At 43.4% G+C, this 16,496-nt stretch overlaps 1 protein-coding gene and 1 long non-coding RNA gene across 12 annotated transcripts in view; one reads left to right on the top strand and one right to left on the bottom strand.

Annotated features, from left to right (window-relative positions):
- LOC134207876 (mucin-2) overlaps nucleotides 1-16,496 on the bottom strand; it is a 600,615-nt gene that overhangs the window by 420,733 nt on the left and 163,386 nt on the right. The gene's annotated exons all lie outside the window — the stretch shown is intronic.
- LOC134217358 (uncharacterized) lies at nucleotides 979-2,014 on the top strand. Its single transcript, XR_009981012.1, has 3 exons — nucleotides 979-1,080; nucleotides 1,653-1,765; nucleotides 1,841-2,014. It is a non-coding gene; the product is annotated as an uncharacterized LOC134217358 (long non-coding RNA).

The following is a 16,496-nucleotide window of genomic DNA, read 5'->3' as shown; positions in this document are numbered from 1 at the left end:
GCATTAAATTGTTCAAACTAGCAAACGAGAAGAATACTTTTTCTCATTGTCACTTATGCTAAAGCGAAATATATCAAACAGATGCAATAAATGAAAACGACCTCCTCCCGATTTCTTACCATTTTTCACACTTCAACCTCTTCCCCACATTATCTGCCACCAAGCAAAAGTAGAGTAACAACTTGGAGACTACTTCAAACCCTTGTTCAAAGCGAACTGAAGTCACTGGATTCGACTCGCAGATTTTTTTTTTCACCGACTTGGGCGTCCTAGTAATCGAGTCGTACGATGAAGCAAATCAGAGCGCGCGAGGTCCAATAAAACTATTGGAAAATTTTATTTGAATTTCAGTTCGACTGATTCGCCTGGGCTTGGGGCGACAACAAAAAAAAAGTTTTCACCTCCCCCATCCCAGCTACCCGGATAAAAATTTACTGTAACTTGTATGACATAACCCATTGAAATACAATAGATTGTGTGGCAAACAATACAAACTATTGTATGCTTATTGTAAAATGTTCACGGTTGTAAAAGATCTTTATTGTACGTACATTAAAATAACAATATATTTAAATGTTTCCGATATATTCTATTATATTTTTATTGTTCGCTTATGTTTAGTATTTCTCATCCAAAAACTACACAAATTTTAAAAGTATTCGGTTTGGATGATCTGGAAATTCGTCTAATGTTATTGAATTAATATAATTTTGGAATATTTCATGGATTTATTATATTGATGAAACAACAATTGAAAACAATAAAATTACAATAGCTTTGTTTGTTAAATAAATAAAAATGTTATACCGATTCTCAAGTATATATTTCCATATTGAAGGTCTTGTTGCAGGTCTAGAAACGTTATGCAATACAAATTTTATTTCAAAAAAATGAAAGGGAACAAAAACTTTTGCCTATCATTTTACTCGGAGAATGGCTGGATTCATTTGAGCGTGTACAGTTTTGTTTATAATTAGTGAAGAGATGAAAATAATAAAACTGTATGGTGCAGAAAGTGTATTTTTCATTACAGTTTCTGCTGCTGGGCAAGCGGTAGATCACTATGGCTTCTGTACCGTGGTAAGTATCTGAAGTGTTGAAGCGCGTTAGAGCATTATTACTGGGCGCGAGTATTTTGATCACCCTCACTCACCCATTTTCGGTTATCATTTTGGTGGCTGCATTCCGTATCGACGTTCGACGTTTGATAGTTCATCAAATAGTAGCGCTGTTATTTCTCGCTTAACTTTTCAAAAGGACCTAAGTAACATTTTTTTCATGAATTAATTTGAATAGCGCAATCAACAGAACAACATGAAAGCTTTTGATTGCAGTACTCAAATTAATTCATGAAAAAAATGTTACTTAGGTCCTTTTGAAAAGTTAAGCGAGATTTGGTCAATTTGGTCACCTGTCAGCTGCGCTACTGTTTTAGCAGCGCGTTTAGTAGCGAGCGATAAAGTGCCAAGTAATGATACTGCGCTGACAAACGGTTTATACTCACCACCGGTAATCGTAATCTTATTGTTCTACAAAAGTTCAATGTACATAATGAACGCAGTGGTTCATCCCGCACAAAAAATAAATGAAAATTTTATCATCATAATACCTGATGACATGCCTGGTAACATGTATCCTTGTTCCTTTTAGAGAAATTAAGCTTATGATAAATAAAATACTGCTGCTTGCTGGTCACTGATTCAAGATCGTTCAGTGGCTACCATTGGCCAATCTCACCAACGGAATATAATAAGAACTAATGCAGGTATTTTTTTCTTTTCTTCTCGACGTATTTTTTCTAATAAAACTGACATTCTTTTATAATTTACATTTTTCACAGGTTTATATCTATATGTATTGTCTATTCGGAACAAAGTTAGTACGCTTTTTAAACCGATGTTGGATTTTTCTCCAGATACAGGCAACCCACTTAATTTTGGAAGTAGTGCGCTGGATTCGTCTAAAGATATGCTAAACAACCGAAGGAAAATAAAATAATTTGTAAAACAATTAATTGTATTGTATTTTTATTGTAATATTGGAGTAGAATGTATTCTAAATCCTGTTGTATTTCTATTGTAAAACAATAGAAACAGTAATTGAAAACATTTAAAACACAATGTTTTCTATTGTTTTGTCGCTCGAAATCATCCCATTGAAGAACCGTAAAATCAATTGTTTTGCTCCGAATTTTGTATGGAAAATTTTCGATTTTTTAATTGTAAAGATACATAACAACCCCCCTTTTTAATTGTAAAAGTCCCATTTACCATTCATTTTATCGTGGAAAACCATTATTTCTCATGTGATTTTATTGTCAAAATTCCATTATATTCAACGGTAAAAATTATGTTTTAAATGGTGTTGTAACAACAAAATTTATGATATTTTAATGATATTTTTTATCCGGGTAGGCAGGGATGAAAAAAACGAGGAAAATAATCAATTTTCCACGATTGCACTTTTTTCCCCCAATGCAATGGCTTCTTAGTCTTCAGGCAGAATGGGGACGTCACTGCGCTAGCTGACAGCGAAAAAGTTCGCCACTGACACAGAACTCCCTACTTCAAGGAAGAATAGCGAGCAACAGAGAGGGAGAACAAATTTTCGAACTGGGTTTGTCCCCGAGAGCGTGGAAAAAAATTGTTGCAAACATTGCTTAGTTGGAAAAGTTTCCGTGTCATTGCAGTTTAAATACTTCCGGAGTTGACGGCTGACTTGGGATGCGCGTCCTGAATTGGCAAATTTGCGTTGAAGTGGGACGGACAAAATCTCATGGGACATACAAAGTAATAATTATTAGGATCGCAAAAGAAATTCAAATTGTAAGTCGCAATTTTATATGACATTTCAATTCAATCCAAATCGAAGTTAAATCCTGTTGGGACAGATTCTGCCTTCATCTCAATTCCACTTGTCGCATAAAACAATCCTGCCTTCCGTAATGTCAAAAGTCTCAACTATGAGCTCGTCCTACAACTACATTAACTCCCCTCTCCGCTTCGTCCGAATCTTTTCCGATCTGCCGAAAGCACCGCTGACTGATGGGCACTGCTGAAGGGGCATCCATCCATCATCGATAACCTCAATCTCCCCGCGATCTGCTGAGTCAGGCCTTCTCACACTAGGCGCGCTCTGCAATTCACACACACCGCATCCATCTTCCGCAGGCACGGTTCCCCCTGGCCCTGTTAACCTTACAGACCTTCGACTCCGTTTGCGCTCTGACCGCCGTCGCCGCTGCTGCCTTGCCAACCACCTCGCTTAATGGTTTTCCCCTCCCCACCCTACTAGAGGCAAAGCCATTTGAAAGGAAAGGCCGAAAGAAGGCAGCCTCAGCAGCGTGAAAACTTTATTATTACGGCCTCATTGTCTCTGCGCGGAACGGCATTCGCACGCTGGGTCGGAATCAGCAAATATGAGTTTCAAACACGCGACAAATTCGTTTCATAATTCGGGATGCATCTGTTTGAGAATCCGCACCTATCCGATTAAGATGCTGCGAGATTCTGCACTAACTTTTGCAAGAATTTTGCAACTCCAGATTTTGGAAGAATCTTATGATTATGCATAAAGATTCTGCAAGATTCTGCATAAATCTGCTTCAGATTCTGCAAGAATCTGTTCCAAATTCGGCAAAATTATGCTTTTGATTCTGCAGGAAGTTGTTCCAAATTCGACAAGAATCTGCTCCAGATTCTGCAAGAATCTGCTCCAAATTCTGCAAGAATCTGCTCCAAATTCTGCAAGAATCTGCTCCAGATTCTGCAGGAATCTGCTCCATATTCTGCAAGAATCTACTCCAGATTTTGCAAAAATCTGCTCCATATTCTGCAAGAATCTGCTCCAGATTCTGCAAGAATCTGCTCCAGATTCTGCAAGAATCTGCTCCAGATTCTGCAAGAATCTGCTCCAGATTCTGCAAGAATCTGCTCCAGATTCTGCAAGAATCTGCTCCAGATTCTGCAAGAATCTGCTCCAGATTCTGCAAGAATCTGCTCCAGATTCTGCAAGAATCTGCTCCAGATTCTGCAAGAATCTGCTCCAGATTCTGCAAGAATCTGCTCCAGATTCTGCAAGAATCTGCTCCAGATTCTGCAAGAATCTGCTCCAGATTCTGCAAGAATCTGCTCCAGATTCTGCAAGAATCTGCTCCAGATTCTGCAAGAATCTGCTCCAGATTCTGCAAGAATCTGCTCCAGATTCTGCAAGAATCTGCTCCAGATTCTGCAAGAATCTGCTCCAGATTCTGCAAGAATCTGCTCCAGATTCTGCAAGAATCTGCTCCAGATTCTGCAAGAATCTGCTCCAGATTCTGCAAGAATCTGCTTCAGATTCTGCAAGAATCTGCTTCAGATTCTGCAAGAATCTGCTTCAGATTCTGCAAGAATCTGCTTCAGATTCTGCAAGAATCTGCTTCAGATTCTGCAAGAATCTGCTTCAGATTCTGCAAGAATCTGCTTCAGATTCTGCAAGAATCTGCTTCAGATTCTGCAAGAATCTGCTTCAGATTCTGCAAGAATCTGCTTCAGATTCTGCAAGAATCTGCTTCAGATTCTGCAAGAATCTGCTTCAGATTCTGCAAGAATCTGCTTCAGATTCTGCAAGAATCTGCTCCAGATTCTGCAAGAATCTGCTCCAGATTCTGCAAGAATCTGCTTCAGATTCTGCAAGAATCTGCTTCAGATTCTGCAAGAATCTGCTTCAGATTCTGCAAGAATCTGCTTCAGATTCTGCAAGAATCTGCTTCAGATTCTGCAAGAATCTGCTTCAGATTCTGCAAGAATCTGCTTCAGATTCTGGAAGAATCTGCTTCAGATTCTGGAAGAATCTGCTTCAGATTCTGGAAGAATCTGCTTCAGATTCTGGAAGAATCTGCTTCAGATTCTGCAAGAATCTGCTTCAGATTCTGGAAGAATCTGCTTCAGATTCTGGAAGAATCTGCTTCAGATTCTGGAAGAATCTGCTTCAGATTCTGGAAGAATCTGCTTCAGATTCTGGGAGAATCTGCTTCAGATTCTGGAAGAATCTGCTTCAGATTCTGGAAGAATCTGCTTCAGATTCTGCAAGAATCTGCTTCAGATTCTGCAAGAATCTGCTTCAGATTCTGCAAGAATCTGCTTCAGATTCTGCAAGAATCTGCTTCAGATTCTGCAAGAATCTGCTTCAGATTCTGCAAGAATCTGCTTCAGATTCTGCAAGAATCTGCTTCAGATTCTGCAAGAATTTGCTTCATTCTGCAAGAATTTGCTCCTGATTCTGCAAGATTCTGCTCCAGATTCTGCAAGAATCTGCTCCATATTCTGAAGAATTTGCTCCAGATTCTGCAAGAATCTGCTCCAGATTCTGCAAGAATCTGCTCCATATTGTACAAGAATCTGCTCCAGATTCTGCAAGAATCTGCTGTAAAAATTAAAAATTAAACATTAAATGCGAAATATTTTACCGCACACGCGGATCTATATCCACATCCAAATTTTCATGTCAAATAAAGACGTCATTCTGCTCCAGTGTGTACCGGGACGCGCCATCTGCCTTTCCAAAAGAGGAATGGGAGATGCTGCCGCTATCCATCTATCTACGATCCGATGGGCACGAAAACAATCTTTATGTACTTTTATTGATTTTCTCGCTAGTCACCCTCGACCGTCGCGTCGTCGTCGTCATCGTTCCACTTCCTTGCAGTCACACAGTTAGTCGAAATCCCCTGCTGCCGGAGCCGGTTGGTAGGTACTCAAACCGTCAAACGATGCGCGATGTTTGACTATGGTAATAAAGATATTAGAGAACATGACTTTTAAATTAGCTCTTTTAATTTATCGCCATCGTCGCCCGCCCCATCACAGCGCAGCCGTGTCCTAATCTAGCTGTTGACGCTTGAGAGCGCTCGGTCGTTTGACGCATCATCATCATCATCGTCGTCGACGTTGTAGCCAGTGCCATCGATCGACGGCGAATACGACCGAGAAGACCTTAAATATTTAGTAGCGAAGAGGAGTCGTAACATTTGAGAGGAGCCAAAGTGACTAATTATGCGATGGAGAACCACTTTTGGAGTGTTGAAGATGTCTTTGTCAGCTCTTGATATCTTCAATGCTTCAATAACAATTATAATTACTTCCCAATTCGAGCCAGACTGTTGCTTCGAAAATTCTAGAACAGACTTATTTTAGAAAGATGTAGCTATGAGTTGGATTAATTTAAATAGAAAAAAATCAATCTACGAAAACCCCTCCAAGTGCCATATATCATATTGGCACAAATCCGCTGACCGTTTTCAGAAGTCACTCCACAGTCAAAGTCACACAAGCGGTGATTTCGGAAGATTAATTATGCATTCCTCGCTCGTTCGCCACCACGTCGCGCTTCTTCCATGACCACGAACCCTGCACTGTGCACACACATGTTGTTTGGTAAGAAATCCGCACCAAATCTCTGTTCTATCGCTCTGTTTGTAAACCCATCCGAATAAGTGGCGGAACGCCGAGAGGAGTAGCGCGAGGCCGCCGTTCGTAGCTCTGATAAATTGCTTCGATTGAGTTCGTGACAGATGAGCGCGCTTACTTCTTGAAGATCGTCTTGGTCGTCTTTGTTGTGTAGAACAGATCGCCGTCGTCGTCGTCGACGACGACGAACACGAACGTGCGGTTTCGCTACTGGCTTCAGTGGTCGGTCGTTGCGGTCATTAATGGCAGGGACGTCGCACACTGTACGGGCTTTTTCCTCTACACCGGACAGAGTAGAAGCGAGAGAATGATTTATCTTCCCACGGTTGAATGAAAGTGGGAATGATAGATCTATGAGCAAAAGATGGGATAGATAGGGTTACGAATCGTTGAATGAGGTGCAACAGTTTTCGAGAATGCTTTTTAAGAATTACTGTGGACGATTGAATTCCGGTTCCGGATTCCAACGGAATTCCGGTTCCGGATTCCAACGGAATTCCGGTTCCGGATTCCAACGGAATTCCGGTTCCGGATTCCAACGGAATTCCGGTTCCGGATTCCAACGGAATTCCGGTTCCGGATTCCAACGGAATTCCGGTTCCGGATTCCAACGGAATTCCGGTTCCGGATTCCAACGGAATTCCGGTTCCGGATTCCAACGGAATTCGGGTTCCGGATTCGGACGGAGCCGTGGTTCCGGATTCCAACGGAATTCCGGTTCCGGATTCCAACGGAATTCCGGTTCCGGATTCCAACGGAATTCCGGTTCCGGATTCCAACGGAATTCCGGTTCCGGATTCCAACGGAATTCCGGTTCCGGATTCCAACGGAATTCCGGTTCCGGATTCCAACGGAATTCCGGATCCGGATTCCAACGGAATTCCGGATCCGGATTCCAACGGAATTCCGGTTCCGGATTCCAACGGAATTCCGGTTCCGGATTCCAACGGAATTCCGGTTCCGGATTCCAACGGAATTCCGGCTCCGGATTCCAACGGAATTCCGGCTCCGGATTCCAACGGAATTCCGGTTCTTCGAATTCCAATTAATAAACTTCATTTTTCATGCGTTTTTAAAGTTGCTCTGAAACGTTCAAGATCAAAAAATAATTTACGAATTTGTTTAGTGTTCCTGTTTCCAACTATTTTTGAAATTTGATTGAATACTCAAGACCAACATTTTGCACATTTCACACCAGATTACTCACATGTGGGACCTAGCCCAAAAGATTACTTGACCTTCAACATCTTCCCTTTCCTCGAAAAGCTCCGCCTAACCGAAACGGAATCCGACATTACCAGCCATCAACTCGCCACTTATCGCCCCTTGCAGCACTACTCGCCGGAAACTCGCAATTATCCGTCTGAATGGCTGCCTTTGCCTGCCAGCCGTCCGGCTGGATATGGCAAGAAGAATAATGCCCGAAGCCGTTGACGGTGATGATACCACCGAGGCGTGAAAACATGCCCTCTCATGTCCAGTCGCTTTCCGCACCATCGCGCACCATCACAAGCTCCGAAAACCGTAACGGTGCGTTTCTTCCCAATCAATACCCGTCGTTCGATGCGCTCTTATCAATTTCTCGTGGCTCTTCTTCGTGTACCGTCACTACTAGTCCGCCCCTACTCGCTCGAGTTTATCGCACCAGTTCGTAACAATAATTAATAACATGGTTCTCGCCCTCGTTCGTCGCCCGATCACGCTTCCCCGTCATCCTCTCTCCGTTCGTTTGCGCCGTCGTCTTCCATACGTCGTCGGTCGCCTGTCCGGCTATCGTGCTGCTGCTGTTGGTGGTCGTAAATTACTTTGATTGATTTAATTGGAATTTAATTTTACACGTTGTTTTCTTCACGCTTCGGCATTTTGCTTGCCTGCCACCACCGTCTGGAAGTAGGTCTCGCACGAGGGGCGCTCCGTTGCGTTCCCTTTTGCGGTGCGATATGATGTATGAGAGGGCCCCTCGTCCGTCGCGGTCGCACGCCTACTACGATTGCTACATTGTTTCACACCTTTGATGGATTGTTTTTCGACGATAGAAAATATTGAGGATTGGTTTTTGATTATTTTTTATGCTTCAATCTTTGATTTTTGTTCCGAGGAAGAAAGTTCGCCGGAACATCTAACACACGAAAATAACATCGAATTCCATAACGGAAACAGTATCTCAATCGCTATTCGCTACTGCTACTGTATCTGATAAATGTTATAATTAACTGCTTCTTGGCTGCCATCGTGCTCGACAGTTCGCTGATTAGCATTTCCAGCTAATTAAATAATTTCACGCTCCGAGTAGAGCCGCGTCGTCGCTGAACCCGTCATCATTATCGTCCGTATACGCGCGCATATAAATACACTCATCGTTGCACTCTCACTCTGCTGATCGTTCCCGTTTTCCGAATCAGTCGGCCACATCATATTAGCCGGCAAGTTTCGATCGGGGTTAGCCAGCAGTAGCAGCAGCCGCGGAAGAAGAACAAGAAGAATAGTCCCGGTCGTCTATAATTAAAACACCACATTTGCTTGTTATTATCTCACGCGCTCGAGCTATTGCACTCGGAGACCGAGCGAGTGAGCCGTAATCGAATCCGTCGGCTGTCGAAGGGGCTTTGAAGAGGGACTAATATTGACGGTAGACACGCAATTTTTCCTGGGGTAATCAATGGCGCCATCACTGTTGGGACTACTTTTTCTGGTTCATGAAGGTCTAAAATGTTTTTGCTGAACTTGCTCTTGCAGCTTTGGTGAGTTTGAAGCTCCTTTGAACTTCTCATTGACGCCATTTTCACTTATAACGCTCTTAAACCTTCCGGGACTCCACGTTCAATTCCAGGCTTCCATCCCTTTCCTACTTTGTATCGCTATCTTAATTCTTTCTGTGGTCCACGTTCTACCAAAACGATTCCTACTGTTATAACCTTCCACAGAGGACGTAGAGTTCTCTGCATCTTTCTTAAGTAGGAGTCCTAATAACCATCCTTCCCTTTTCTCAGTATTCGCAAGGACATGGCCAAGACAGATCTCGACTATTGGAGAGTTTATTGCTTCCATTTAAGATATAGTTCTTTATTGCAATACAAACCATTTTGCCTTGTGATTTTTTTTAAAAACATATTTTAAACATGAATCAAATGCCTCTATGAAATCTTCTCTGTCTCATTCGGCTACAATTGAACCGTTTGTTTGAGAAACTGCATATGTAACATTTTTGGCCAAAATTAGATTTTTATATATTCTGAATCCTCTTACAAAAATACGTATTCTGACAAAAAAAATGTATGAAAAAATTTCGTTTGTTTGAGAAACTACATAAGTCCACGTACTTTGAAGAGCAATGGTAGAGTACTGCTTACATTTTTTGCACTGAAAATGCCCCAGGGTGTTGAGTTTTGCCAAAAACTATTGATCTGTATCGAAGAAATCGAAAGATTCGGTGCAAATTTGTTCAAAAACAGTTTTTTGTTGTTTTCTCGAAATAGTGTAAAATGGACTTATGCAGTTTCTCAAACAAATGATTCAAATACACATAGGGCCTCAAGGAGTCACTTTCAGTTTATTCTGCGGGTTAACATCTAATCTGGGAAATTCAGCTGGGTCGCACATGCCATCCCATTTCTGGGATGTCTTTAGTGGGAAGGACCTCCGAGGCCGAACTCTTCGACACAGGGCGACTGGCAAAGTGGATGCATTTAGTCAACGACCTTCGAAAACATTTTGCCCACTCTGGATTAGACGACGCCACACTTTACAGGCAGCTCATCTCCCCGATAATCTGCGCTCCTGGTAGTTGACTGGGATTAGGTGGTGGCATAAAACGGCTCACGCACGCAATTTCGCGGGTCCGTGATGGCGGACCCACGCGATAGTCAACAGGCCTTCCGACTCGAGTAAGATATTCGGTTTTAGTTACATATTTGATGATACCCGAATCCCGTCGGACCATGGAAATGAGTTCAGTGCGAGTTGGCTCTTGTTTCGGACGGTAGAACGATCGCGCGATTTGTCGAAATTTAGTAAAATCCAGCGAAACATTTGTAAAATCCAGGTTACTTTGTCCTCCTTTGGACGGTTCGTAAGTAAATTGATGAATATATTTTATTATTTTTTTTCAGCATATACTGTTATTGACAAACGCTCTATATTGTGATTGTAGGGATGTGGCCAGGTATACAACTGCTACTGTATAGGAAAAGGTACTAATCCCAAGTACCAATTTGCGACAATATACAGTCCGGAAGCCTCCTTTCAAGAGGCCCGGAAGCCTCCTTTCAAGAGGCCCGGAGGCCTCCTTTCAAGACGCCCGGAAGCCTCCTTTCAAGAGGCCCGGAAGCCTCCTTTCAAGAGACCCGGAAGCCTCCTTTCAAGAGGCCCGGAAGCCTCCTTTCAAGAGGCCCGGAAGCCTCCTTTCAAGAGGCCCGGAAGCCTCCTTTCAAGAGGCCCGGAAGCCTCCTTTCAAGAGGCCCGGAAGCCTCCTTTCAAGAGGCCCGGAAGCCTCCTTTCAAGAGGCCCGAAGCCTCCTTTCAAGAGGCCCGGAAGCCTCCTTTCAAGAGGCCCGGAAGCCTCCTTTCAAGAGGCCCGGAAGCCTCCTTTCAAGAGGCCCAGAAGCCTCCTTTCAAGAGGCCCGGAAGCCTCCTTTCAAGAGGCCCGGAAGCCTCCTTTCAAGAGGCCCGGAAGCCTCCTTTCAAGAGCCCCGAAGCCTCCTTTCAAGAGGCCTGAAGCCTCCTTTCAAGAGGCCCGGAAGCCTCCTTTCAAGAGGCCCGGAAGCCTCCTTTCAAGAGGCCCAGAAGCCTCCTTTCAAGAGGCCCGGAAGCCTCCTTTCAAGAGGCCCGGAAGCCTCCTTTCAAGAGGCCCGGAAGCCTCCTTTCAAGAGGCTCGGAAGCCTCCTTTCAAGAGGCCCGGAAGCCTCCTTTCAAGAGGCCCGAAAGCCTCCTTTCAAGAGGCCCAGAAGCCTCCTTTCAAGAGGCCCGGAAGCCTCATTTCAAGAGGCCCGGAAGCCTCCTTTCAAGAGCCCCAGACCCCACCTTTCAACAGCAGCGGCCCCCCCCTATCAAGAGGCCCGTAAGCCGCCTGACACAAGGCCCGGAAGCCTCCTTTCAAACGGCCCGGCAGCCTCCTTTCAAGAGGCCCAGGCCTCCTTTCAAGAGGCCCAGGCTTCCTTTCAAGAGGCCCGGAAGCCTCCTTTAAAGAAGCCCAGAAGCCTCCTTTCAAGAGGCCCGGAAGCCTCCTTTCAAGAGGCCCGGAAGCCTCCTTTCAAGAAGCCCGGAAGCCTCCTTTCAAGAGGCCCGGAAGCCTCCTTTCAAGAGGCCCAGAAGCCTCCTTTCAAGAAACCCAGAGCCTCCTTTCAAGAGGCCCAGGCCTCCTTTCAAGAGGCCCGGAAGCCTCCTTTCAAGAGGCCCAGGCCTCCTTTTAAGAGGCCCAGAAGCCTCCTTTCAAGAGGCCCGGAAGCCTCCTTTCAAGAGGCCCGGAAGCCTCCTTTCAAGAGGCCCGGAAGCCTCCTTTCAAGAGGCCCGAAGCCTCCTTTCAAGAGGCCCGAAGCCTCCTTTCAAGAGGCCCAGGCCTCCTTTCAAGAGGCCCGGAAGCCTCCTTTCAAAGGCCCAGAAGCCTCCTTTCAAGAGGCTTGGAAGCCTCCTTTCAAGAGGCTTGGAAGCCTCCTTTCAAGAGGCTCAAATGCCTCCTTTCAAGAGGCCCGGAAGCCTCCTTTCAATAGGCCCGGAAGCCTCCTTTCAAGAGGCCCGGAAGCCTCCTTTCAAGAGGCCCGGAAGCCTCCTTTCAAGAGGCCCGGAAGCCTCCTTTCAAGAGGCCCGGAAGCCTCCTTTCAAGAGGCCCGGAAGCCTCCTTTCAAGAGGCCCGGAAGCCTCCTTTCAAGAGGCCCGGAGGCCTCCTTTCAAGAGGCCCGGAAGCCTTCTTTCAAGAGGCCCGGAAGCCTTCTTTCAAGAGGCCCGGAAGCCTCCTTTCAAGAGGCCCGGAAGCCTCCTTTCAAGAGGCCCGGAAGCCTCCTTTCAAGAGGCTCGGAAGCCTCCTTTCAAGCCTCCTTTCAAGAGGCCCGGAAGCCTCCTTTCAAGAGGCCCGGAAGCCTCCTTTCAAGGGCCCGGGACCCCTCCTTTCAAGAGGTGCGGAAGCCTACTTTCAAGAGGCCGGAAGCCTCCTTTTAAAAGGTTCGGAAGCCTCCTTTCACAAGGTTCGAAAGCCTCCTTTCAAGACCCGGAAGCCTCCTTTCAAAGGCCCGGAAGTCTCCTTTCAAGAGGCCCGGAAGTCTCTTTTCAAGAGGCCCGGAAGTCTCTTTTCAAGAGGCCCTGAAGCCTCCTTTCAAGAGGCCCGGAAACTTCCTTTCAAGAAGCCCGGAAGCTTCCTATCAAGAAGCCCGAAAGCCTCTTTTCAAGAGGTACGGAAGCCTCCTTTCAAGAGGCCCGGAAGCATTCTTTCAAGAGGCCCGGAAGCCTCCGTTCAAGAGGCCCGGAAGCCTCCTTTCAAGAGGCCCGGAAGCCTCCTTTCAAGAGGCCCGGAAGCCTCCTTTCAAGAGGCCCGGAAGTCTAGTTTCAAGAGGCTCGGAAGCCCTCAATAGTCAAAAAAAATCCTGTTGGAAGCTGTTAGCCTCCTTCTACATTTCTCGGAAGACTCTTTCCAAGCAGCTCGAAAGCCTCCTTTTAAAAGGCCTCCTTTCAAGTGGTTCGGAACCTTCCTTGTAGGATGCTTGATGAATAAACTAAATTTGTATAGGAAAGCTTCACGGAAAAATGAAAATTTGAGCCAACTTCATGGAGAGCCCGTTAGGCCCGTTAGTTTTAAGGTCTATTTTTCATGTCTCTTATTAGTTACGGTTATTTTCATTCACAGATAAAAGGGGGTACCTCAATTAATGCCAAAGCTCCAAGGGGTACCTCTCAATGACAAGGTTGAGAATCGCTAATCTATGCGAATACATTTTTGCGGCTTCTCCTTCTGACGCGCGCTTGTGTTTTTGCAACCGGCAGAAACTTTCTGCTGTCGCCAAGCGATTATACTTTGCACTTCAAACAAAATTAGTCTGGGCTAAACCTTCGCTTCCACAAAAATTGTAATCCTGAGAATCGATTTATTTTCAATACCGTCGTTCGGGGTGACATTGGGCCTAGGGGGTAAGATTGGGCCAAAAACGAAAAATGTTTCAACTTCTAATATCTCAGAAACTGTTACGAATTTTGATGAAAACTTCAAACGGTTCGAAATTATATTAAAATTCACGTCTAGGAAATCACAAAACAAATTCCAAGGATTAATTGTGTTCGAACAATGATGCTTGGAATTTGAATGTAAAACCACAGACAAACAGACGTAACACTAGAGAAAATATCATCGACCATGACTTCAACGATCAATTTGAATTTGATTGATTAAGCAATTCACAACTAGAGGCGCTAGTGTCGTTATCCTTCCGGTTTGACATTTCACTCCAGCGCCTTCTGGTGACGATGTCATACGAAACATCGTTTCGTGTAACATGCTCGCAAGATGGTGGTGGAGGAGTTGAGCGATGGATTTTTCAGAAAAATGTTCAAGCTGTTACGTCTGTTTGTCTGTGGTAAAACTATTGATCGAATGAACCCGTATTAAAATAGTGTCAGTAATGCCCCACAAATCTATTACATAACTAAATTTCAGATCGATGGATACCTGGTGATCATGTTACGATAATCTGTTTGTTGTTTTATCGAATATTATGAATATTTATTCAGCGGTCTTGTTCTTTCGTAGCAACGCGCAATGCATGCTAAAAAGGGGTGAGATTGGGCCAAGCCTTTGGTTGATTTGCCATACATAGTTGGTAAAAGCCGTAATGTAGGCAATTATTTTTAATGAACGATTGAATCGTTGCATCGTCACCGGTAAACGTTTTGTATGTGGCACCCCCTGTGAGGGGTGAGAATGGGCCAATTTTAAACAACATATAACTTTGAAGAATTTCCCTCATTTATTATTTTTTCCCTACACAGTGGTAAATTTATTGTTCAAGCTTGTACCTAACTAATTACAACTTGATTCCAATATTAACTACTAGAGCTTTGTAACATTTACTTGGAGCATACCACATTTTGGCCCAATGACACCCCCGTAGACGGTACCTATCCAATCACAAACTGCAACAAAACCAAATAAATATCTTGAGAAAATTATACTTGGCTGCCACTGGCGCCATCCATGCAAATAAATATTTGTAGCATCTCCCTCCGACGCGCGTTCGTGATTCTGCACCGGAATTTTCTGGCGTTGCAAAGCGATTAATTTGCACTTTGAACAAAATTCTTCACACAACAACCTTCCCTTGTAGTCCTGGAAAGAACCAATTTAACAACAAAACAAAACCAGATCCAGAACCATGCAAGAAAATTTCACTGCGGTGCCGCTGACGCCGACGATAGTCAATCGATAGTTTGCCGCTTAACCACTGGTTGGTCATAAAATACAGTTTGTAGCTCCACCACAAACAAAATATTCCTTGTTTTCCTGTTTATCCTTCGTGAGTTTTTCCTTGTTTAGTAGTTCGACCTTGTCCTTGTCAAAAAAAAACTCAAACGTTTATGCTATTATGCAACGTACACACAAGTCAAGCAGTTTGACGAACATTGACTCCGCCCCCAAGAAAACGCTTCGGTTGCTGCTTTGTTTGAACGTGTGTGAAGTTGTTCGAACAACCATTTGACAGTTGGCGACTCGGTTGGAAAAAATTAAAACGTTTTGATTTTGGTTTCACTGCCCATGATCACATAGTTGACGTATAAGCCAAAATGACCAAAACACACTTTTTTGCGGATATGGATTCTTCGTACGGATATACATATGCTCCATGAAAAAATATTCATGTTTTGTTCGGAAACATTCGAGTTATGGCGATAATTGTTTTTGGAAAAATGGTCATTTGATCGCATAAGTTGACGTACCTCCATTACCTGCTGCAATATGGAGCAAAAACCTGTCGCATATTTTTTCGATATTCACAATCCACTAGTTAAGCACAACATAGGTTTTCGTTTTACTTTGTCGTATTTCAGGACTACTTTATGATTTGGGCGTAACTGATTTTGTAATCAAAAATTAATATGCAAGTTCCTGCTAAAGCAAGCATTTCTTGTGAAATCCACGGTATAATTCGACAAAATAAGCTTTCATCCATCGAGGTGTAGCTCTGGAGATAAACGTTTACATTCTTTTGAATCAATAAAATAATGTTTGTTTGATAAATATTGTCGCCAAAAGTTTTGATTTACGACAATCGCGATCATTCAAAAGGAAGTATAATATAAAAGAAGAATGAAAATCCATTAATTATGTAACGCAATGATTAGCCATTTGTGTCACTTTTTTGGAAGCATATCAAAATTGTGTATGGGAAATCATACTTATCTAAATCCCCATTTCTCCTCTGAAGTGTAGTATTTTATGGGTATTTTCTAAAAGTGCATATCAGAGCCAAAATCTAGCTTCATTTTTAGCGTGACAGGAGAGGTCTCCCACTGAGGACTTAACACATAAGAATTAGTGCGTGTTAAATGGCTTTTTATTTGTACCTCAGCTTGATAATATTAGTACGTATATTTCGAGCACATTTACCGCGTTAGTTTTTACAATTGCAATGCAATTCTTATTCATGTTTTTCATTACCTTACCCGGACAGGACTGAATTATAAAACATGATATGGACTTTGATGTAAGATTCAAAAGAGCAGACAAAAATATCAACAACAAAAATGCACCGAAGTGTTATTTAAATATTAAAATGTGTTATGGACAAAAACAAACTAATAGCTCGAGATATTAATCACTTCTTCCAAATACCACCTCATGATATTTCAGAGCAAATTTGGATATTGTCGTCTGATATTTTGTGCTTTTATATCCTACATATAAATCAAGCAATCTAATCACGATTGATTTACTTTTAATCCTCGTCTACTCGTTTGGTTGGAACGAGGGCTTTGGCCAATACATGAAAACGGTAACTGCTTGCATACTTGTAACAGAACCATTCTAATGCTGTAATAGTGCAAAAATCCCCGTACGGTACTGATGAAATTCTTT

Source organism: Armigeres subalbatus, chromosome 1, assembly GCF_024139115.2.
Source record: "Armigeres subalbatus isolate Guangzhou_Male chromosome 1, GZ_Asu_2, whole genome shotgun sequence".
Classification (NCBI taxonomy): domain Eukaryota; kingdom Metazoa; phylum Arthropoda; class Insecta; order Diptera; family Culicidae; genus Armigeres; species Armigeres subalbatus.
This window is presented reverse-complemented; position numbering and strand designations above follow the sequence as displayed.